Genomic DNA, 8,898 nt, shown 5'->3' on the forward strand with positions numbered 1-8,898 from the left:
AGAGGATGTAGAAATGTTAGTAGCTACAGGGTTGAGGTAGAGACCTCAGAATCAGGGGTGTGAGCCCTCTGGGATGGAGGGATCAGATGATGAGTCCAAGAAAGTTGCCATGGGAAATACGCCAGAAAAAATTTCTGCCGGAATCTGCAGGGATGACCCGGATAGGGTGGCTAGTGCTTTTGAAACAATGAAATTCAGAGGAAGTTACACAAACTTCAGGGAGCAGATGCTAGAGATTTGCGAAAATTGTTGGATAAAGCTTGGGTAGTTTATAGAAATAGGGAACAGCAGAAAGAGAAATGAAATGCTAGATTGATGTACTGGAAGGAACTTATGGTTCTCAAAGAGGACCTAGAAGTAGATTTAGAGGAGGTTACCGGGGCAAAGGATGTGGTAAAGGAATGACAAAGCCCCTGATAGGAGAAACTCAGTGTTCTTTATTGTAAAAAGGAAGGGCACTGGAAATGAGAGTGTCCATCCCTACAGGGTCCCAAGGGATCAAAAACTCCCTTAGTAGACATAAAGGCTAGACAGTGAAGAGGACTGGAGGAGCCTTCCCCAGCAGAACCTCTGGTTAAAATTAAGCTGGGGGAAGATGAAACTGAAATAGAGTGCTTGGTTGCTACTCAAGGAGCTACGTATTTGGTTTTAAACACAAAGGAATATGCATTAGGGTATGATACTGTAAGAATTATTGGTACAACAGGAAAATCAGACAAGACCCTTCTTTAAGCACCTAAAGTTGAAAACTGGAAAATAATGGGTAACTCATCAGTTTATGTATCTTCAAGGTGCACCAAAACCATTAATAGGTAGAGATTTATTGGAAAATATAGAAGCTGAAATGAAATTTTAAAATGGTGAGGTAGAGGTATTAATGCCTGAATCTAAATTTGTCGAAGCTTCAATGTTGTTATTACAGGAGACTGAACAAAGGGAAGGAAAAATCCCAGTTGAAGTTGAGGACACAATGATTCCTATTGCTTGGGCAGTACAAATACAAGGAAGATCAAAGAAGGCTGAACCCCTAAGGACAGATCTTAAGCCAGGATCAGTACCAGTAAGACTGAAACAGTATTCTTTAAAATTAGAAGCTAAACTTGGGTTAGTCCCTATTACCCTAAGTTTTTAAGCATATGGGGTGTTGAGAGAGTGTGAATCTAAGTATAACACTCCAATTTTACACATTAAGAAAGCTGACGGGAAATCTTATAGGTTAGTCCAGGATCTGAGCACAGTGAATCAAATTGTCTAAGATATTCACTCTGTGTTAGCAAATCCATAGACATTATTAACAGTTCTCACTGAAGAACAGGGATGGTTTACAGTTTTAGATTTAAAGATGCGTTTTTCTGCATCCCACTTGATTCTGAGAGTCAGGAATTGTTTGCCTTTGAATGGGAGAACCCCGAGATGGGAAGAAAAACTCAGCGTACTTGGACAGTATTACCACAAGGATTTAAAAATAGTCCAATGATCTTTGGAGATCAGCTAGCAAAAGAATTAGAATTATGGAGACAAGACAACAAAAATGGAATACTACTACAGTATGCTGATGACAACTGCTAGCTGACAACTCTTGGGAAGAATGTTTGGAACACACAATCTACTAAATTTCCTTGGGCTCAGCGGATACTGAGTATCAAGGGAAAAGACTCAAATATCACAGGAGATTGTAACATATTTAGGTTTTGAAGTCTTGTCCTGGTTTCGTCTAGGACTGAGTTCATTTTCCTCCTAATAGCTGGTATGGTGCTGTGTTTGGGATTTAGGATGAGAATAATGTTGATACCACACTGATGTTTTAATTGTTGCAGAGCAGTGCTTACACTAAGCCAAGGACTTTTCAGCTTCTTGTTCTGTCCTGCCAGCGGGCAGGCTGGGGGTGCAGCAAGAGCTGGGAGGGGACAGACCCAGGACAGCTGACCCAAACTGGCCAAAGGGGTATTCCATACCATCTGATGTCATGCTAAACAATATATAGGGGTGGCTAGCCGGGGGGGGGGGGCTGCTCCGGGATAGGCAGGGCATCAGTCAGCAGGTGGTGAGCAATTGCACTGTGCATCACTTGTTTTGCACACATTACTATTATTAGTACTATTATAATTATTATTATTATCCTTTCTTTTCTGTCCTAATAAACTGTCTCTATCTCAATCCACATGCTTTTACTTTTTTTCTGATTCTCTCCCCCACCCTGCTGCGGGGGGATGAAGGCTGATAACTCTTCTTCATCACCACTAGTTGACCTTGGTACAGACTCAGCTGCTCCTTGGCTCCTGTCCAAACAACAAGGTCAGTCTCAGCTGGTTTTTGAGACAGGTTCCCTATTTTTGTCAGGAAACATCCTATGTGAGGGGCCCCGAGACTCCTTGTTTGAGTTAATTTGCACAGTAGTAAGCAAAGATGCTCAGCTACATCTATTTTAATGGGATTAAGCAAGCCCCCATTCTTCTGTCCCTGGCTTCACTAGGAGAAAAGGTAAAGAATGTGTGGGAGTGTGGTCATGGGGGTCGACAAGCCCCATGGTTGGTGATAACATCAGACTCTTAACGATGAGGCCATCAGGAATGTAAAGAGTTTAGAGGAGGGAACAAAGAGGGGTGATTCAGGAGACACCTTGCCAGCTGGAGTTGCTTGTTCTCCGGCCCTTGGGGCATGGGGGTTGCTGGGTTCTTGTGGTGTCCAGGCAAAGTTGTTGACCAATGAATAGTTAGTGGGAAAGTACTGCTGGGGGGAAATGGTATAAGAAGGGGGCCTGTCCTCAATATGTGAATGCAACATAGATATATAATGAAGTTATGTCATCAATAAAGTAGCAGAAACTACTGATCCTAAAAGAACCCTGGTGGTCATTACGCCACAAGAACGTATTTGTTAGTAGTTTACAATAGATGGTTCCTGAAGTACAAAGATGACTGAAATGATGAGCAGAAATACCAGATTAGGCTTACAACTAGTACTCTTATCATGTCAGAAGCCAGTGTTACACAGTACAGCAAAGTGATAAAATCAAAACCAACTGACTCACGGAAAACTGACTCCACAGTCAGTAAGATTGTAAAGTAGGTATGTTTTATTCAGCGCTGGGCAGCACGGGGGTAGTCCCACCAACATCGTGCGCAACAATTCGCTCGCTTGCATTCTCTTTTATCCCCTAAAATCTTACATATGCATTAAGTTTCGCAACACACCTATACATATTCATTTCCTAGCTCCGCCTAGCCCCGCTTCGTATGCTAATTATCTTATCAGTCCTTCTGCGCTTGCGTAGTATTCTCTGGTGGTCACTGGGTGGTCGTCAGGATGAAGTAAGACATCTTCCTCAGAGTTGAACTTTTAACCTCGTCTCCCTGCGCATGCTCCCTGAGCCCTTGGTCACAATCTGAGCCATAAGGTTGGTTTGGTCCGATTCTTGGGGTCCGAGGGGCTCCTGTTATCTTGAGGCCTTGCATGTTTATCTTATCCTTTGTAAACAGTCCGCCTTATCTTTGAGCCCTTGCTCACAGTCCGAACAATAAGGTTACATTGATCTGGTTCTTGGAGCCCCAGGGGCTCATTAGGAGGCCTAGGCTCAGCATAGGCCCAGTACATCACAAATGTAGCACATATTAAACAATGAGTGTTGTCTAAATATTTATTCTTAATCAGTCACTCTCTAATTTCTAATCCCATGTTTCACAACTTTAAAACAGACCCCAGAGATGACAAACAACAAAACAGGAAGCATATACAGAAAGTAAGGGAGTACATAACACCCCTGAGCTTCCCCTGAGCCTCAGGGACATGGTTTAGTGGGTGACATTGGTAGTAGGGTGATGGCTGGACCAGATGATCTTGAAGGTCTCTTCCAACCTTAATGATTCTATAATTCTATAACACAACTCTGTGAGCAAATACAACAACTTTGAGAGCAAATAAATCAACTTTGTGGCCAGCAGCTACTAAACAAATATATAGCAAATTAAAAGCAAATTTGTTCTCTCTAACATGGTCTGGTCAGATCTATTGTTATCCCAACCCTTTGTGCTGCACATTGGGCACCAAAAGGACTGTTGTGGTTTAATCTGGCAGGCAGCTAAGCACCACACAGCTGTTTGCTCAATCCCCCACAGTGGGATGGGGGAGAGAATGGAAAAAAGGTAAACGTGCGAGAATCCATGGGTTAAGATAAGAAGAGTTTAATAAGAAAGGGGAAAAAAAAAAAAAAAAGAATAAAAAAGCAGTTGTTGCACAATACAATTGCACACCATGAGCCAACAGATGCTCAGCCAGTCCCCAAGCAACAGCCTTCCTCTCCCCAGCCAACTATCCCCAGTTTTTATTGTTCGGCACGATGTCATATGGTATGGAATATCCCTTTGGCCGGTTTGGGTCAGTTGCCCTGGTTCTGTTCCCTCCCAAGTTCTTGTGCACCTCCAGCCTCCTTGCCGGCAGGACTGTATGAGAAGCTGAAAAGTCCTTGACTCTGTGTAAGCACTGCTCTGCAACAACTAAAACATTGGTGTGTTACGAGCATTATTCTCATCCTAAATCCAAAATATAGCACCATACCAGCTACTAGGAGGAAAATTAACTCTAACCTAGCCAAAACCAGGACACCAGCCCAATGTTAGTGTGAGAAAGAATCTGTAGCCAATAACACAGGCTCAGGCAAGGATCTCAGTGAAGTATCATTTTTATTCGCGATTGCAATGGCCGGCGTCCTGCAAGCAGGAGCACCCAGCAAAAGTATATCATAACCTTATAATACCCTATTACCCAAGGCTTAATTCCTCCCGTTTCCTTGTTGGCCGAGTACTACATGTTAATAAACTACTCTATGCTTATTACTATACTGTATAGGTACAATTTTTTTTGACTAACCTTTATTTTCTCATTTTCCTTTTTTCCCTTCTTCTTTTGTGACTAGAGGGCCTGTGATTTTTTGTTTTTACTGATTTTGCACTGCTCGTCTTGTTTTGCTTAGCTATCCTCTTTATCTGGGGACATTTGGACCTTCCACTGTCCCCTTATCTGCTTAACTTACTCCCCACTGTAATGCCTGCACAATCACTTTTGAATAGGCAAGGTTAGTGGAATTTTCCACTGCAAAAACACAACTTTATTTCTCACATTAGGGGATAGAGGACTTGCCCCTGCCCTACATAGGGAGAGGGGAAGATGTGCACATGCAAAAAGACAGATCTAATACATGAACAGGCATTCGCTAGGAATCGCCCCCCCCCTTCCAGTCAGGGCCAAGACGGATAAAGTAGACCTTGACACCTCTTACAAGGGGGACACCTTGCTTGGACAACAAGCGGTGGCAGCCCCCTTGTCCCACCACTGCTACTTCGCAGGGAAGGGGAGACCAAAAGGGAGTTTGTTGCCATGCTTGCCACCTCTTGTGCACTGTTCGGGCGGCAGGGACCCCAGCTGCTGCCAACTGATTGGGGGCGGGCGGGAAGGGGGAAGTGATGCCGATCGCCACCAATTCAGAACCTTCCACGGTGCAGTCCGACTACCCGCCTCTTTCCTTCCGCCTGCTTGCAGAACCACGAACGGGAATCCACAAAGTCCGGGGAGGACAGCACTGAAGATCGATCGGATCCCCTTCGCCAGGTGCGAGAGGTGGATAAAGGAGTCGTGCTCACCAGAAGATTGGTGGCTCCTTCCGCCATCTCTCCTCTCCCTCCTCCTGCGCCTGCCACCTTCTTTTCCTTCTCCCCCTCCTCCATCGCTGCAGCAGCCGTCGCCCCCCCCCCTCCCCCCCAGCCTCCCTTTCTTCTCCTGTAGTCTCCCCCGATCCACTCCAGCTTCCTCAGCTTCACCATGAACGGGGACGCCGCTCATTTACAACAGCCACCTCCCCCCACCCTCTGCCAGCAGCCGCCGCCACTCCTACACAGGCCGAGCCTCCCGGAGCAAGGAACTCAGAGCCAGGGTAGAGGCGGCCACATCGCTGCCCCAGACAACAGAGCCCCTGTGTCAGGTGAGTGGTGTGTATGAGGCGGGGAAGTATTTTGGGGCGGAGAGGGATATTTTCTCTCCACCCCCTCTCCCAAGGACTACCCCTTTGTTCATCTTCTCACCCAAAGGTCCCAGAGGTTGACACCCTCCATAACACTTCAGTGGAGTTGTGCCCGTCCCACTGGGTATGTGTCCCCATGGGAGACACGACGGGTGTCTGGACACCAGGCGGTAAAACACGCAGGGAAGGGGGGAGAGAACAGAGTTGTGATATTGCTCTCCATCTCCATTGGGGTGTCTTCCCTCAGTGCTTGTGACCTTACTGAGTGGTTGCCCCGTGGCCCCGAGGGTGCTGAGTCCCCAGGGGTGACATGGGAGCAGCAGCGCACACAGGGGAGATGTTGAGGTCCCCAGAAAAGGGACCGAGTAAAAACTGAAAGGGTCATACCAAAACAAGTAAACTTGTTGGGGATCTTGTTCAAGTTTTGTACCTCCTAGCAAACAGCTGAAGCTTTGGAGTATGTCGGGGAAAAGAGAAAGAGGATTACCAAGACCGAGGGTCTCTGGAGTCTCCAGGAGTGTTGAGGAGCCATTTCTTTCTCTGCATTTTCTCCTTGTATTTCTGGTGTTGGAATCGCTGAGTGGACTGTACTGCTAGAGAAAGTTTCTGAACTGCCTTGCTCTGGGTGACTCAAAGGGGTGCATGGATCCTGCCACAGAGCCTGAGTTGGGTGTAAGGATAGACGCATTTAAAATTATTCCATTATTTTAGACCTTTCAGATATACTTTTTTTTTTTTTTTCTTAGCATCATGTATGGCATTATAAATGATGCTGTTGGAGAAGCATTGTTGAAGTAATTAAATTTGATAGGGCACATTTGTTCTTGTATAATCGTTGCTAATATAGTATCTGTGCTGTCTTCATATTTCCTGTTTTTTTTTTTTTTTTTTTAATTTGACAATAGAATTTATTTTAACGTGCATTTAAATGTCTGTACTATGATATAAACTTTTGTTGCATTCTGAATGATACCAGGGTTGTGTAACTGATTGTAGTTACTCTGTTTATAGACTAGTTCAGTTGGAAGGGACCTTAAAAGATCATCACCAGGGTGAAGAGATTGGCACCTCCCTCTCCACTTCCCCTGTTCAGGAAGTTGTAGAGAGCAATGAAGTCACCTCTTAGCCTTCTTTTCTCCAGACTAGACAATCCAAGTGTCCTCAGCCTCTCCTCATAGGACATGCTTTCCAGCCCTTTTACCAGCTTTGTTGCCCTCCTCTGGATGCTTTTTAAATAACTTAACATCCTTTTTATATTGTGGAGCCCAGAAGTGCACACAATATTCAAGGTGAGGTTGCACCAGTGCTAAATATAGTGGGATAATCACCTATTTTAACTAGCTGATTCTTCAAAATATTATGTGAGATTCAGTGATTGTCTATGGTTAGCTCTGATCTCTTTGGTAAAGAAAGCCCTCTAATATAGCTAATCTGTTGGTAAATAGCATAAATTTCCTTAATTTCCTCATTGACTACTTGCGTTCTTATTGTCCTTTGGCTTTATTGGTATTGGAAAGTGAACTGACATGCTTTTGTGCTTGAAGCACCAAGTGCTTGAATTTTAGAATATTTATTAGAATATGTATAATTTAGAATATTTATTTTGTGGGGAAACTTGTAGTCCTTCAGGAGTGCCTTTCAGTTATGAAATTACATGCATATGTAAATCTAAAGCAGCCTCTGGCTGGTTGACTACATTTTTCCCATAGTGTCAGTGTCCTTTGAAACTATTATTAAGACTGATATGGCTTCTTAAATTCTTGTTTATGTTGGTAGCTCCAAACTGCTGGGAAAACATCGTCTTACAGAGACCCTATCTTTCTTTCTAATAATTTCTGTATATTGGCCATTTGACACCTGACTTTTTAAATGTCAGGTCCATTTCCTCTTAAAAATGGTTACACAACAGATATCCCTCCAAGGAACAGCTTTTGACCACTCAATTCACTTTTATTTTGGAGCTATGATCTTTTCAAGACACAAGTTTGTGGATTTATTTTTAAATATGGGAGTTCTCTTCTAGACTGCATTGGGATTGCCCACATTATTAAATTTTAAACAACTGTGGTTTCAGGATTGGGCTCTGTCACCTGTCACTATGGAGGACAGGTGGGTTCTTTTAGGGATCCTTGGCAGAATGGCAGAATGGGAACTGGCCACAGGGTTGTGGTTATAATCAGAGATATGACAATAAGATCTATTATATATGTATACATATATATCTGTATATAAAAACTATATAATATAGCTGTTATATATATGAAGTCAGCAATTATGTATTGGTGCAGGGAAAACAGCAAGCAATGAGATATCATTTTTTGGGATTAGAGCATGGAAAAATAGGCTACCTAATTATTCCTTTCCTAGAGTATATTTTTAGCTACTCATGTCTTGAGGAGTTACTTAGATGACTTATGGAAGTCTGTAGTATGGATGTTTACACTGTTAGAAATCTTAATCTAAAATGGAATATATTTTATACACAACAGGGTTTGCTGCTTTCTTTTGGAATTTGTGGTTGGGAATGTTTTAAAGGAATACCATGTAAAAATTTAGAAATGATTTTAATTTTTACTTTTGACCTGTTTTATATATTGCAGAAATATGTGCATGTATTTGTGTGTGCACGTGCGCATATTGGAGACCACTTCTTATATAGCTCTCTTTCTTCCCCAATTATGCAGGCTTTTCACAAAAGATGATACTTAGCAGATAATGACTTGCAGAAAATGGACTCCACAATCAGTAAGATTGTAAAGTAGGTATAGAATCATAGAATAGAATCATAGAATATCCTGAGTTGGAAGGGACCCTTAAGGATCATCAAGTCCAACTCTTGACACCGCACAGGTCTACCCAAAAGTTCAGATCATGTGCCTAAGTTC

The 8,898-nt window shown here is 43.2% G+C and overlaps 1 long non-coding RNA gene across 1 annotated transcript; it reads left to right on the plus strand.

Annotated features, from left to right (window-relative positions):
* Window positions 1–5,313: 5,313 nt before the first annotated feature.
* Window positions 5,314–7,001, plus strand: LOC118157983. The gene is made up of 3 exons (XR_004746763.1): window positions 5,314–5,604; window positions 5,808–5,974; window positions 6,081–7,001. It is a non-coding gene; the product is annotated as an uncharacterized LOC118157983 (long non-coding RNA).
* The last annotated feature ends 1,897 nt before the right edge of the window (window positions 7,002–8,898 follow it).

Source organism: Oxyura jamaicensis, assembly GCF_011077185.1.
Source record: "Oxyura jamaicensis isolate SHBP4307 breed ruddy duck chromosome 16 unlocalized genomic scaffold, BPBGC_Ojam_1.0 oxy16_random_OJ71284, whole genome shotgun sequence".
NCBI lineage: Eukaryota > Metazoa > Chordata > Aves > Anseriformes > Anatidae > Oxyura > Oxyura jamaicensis.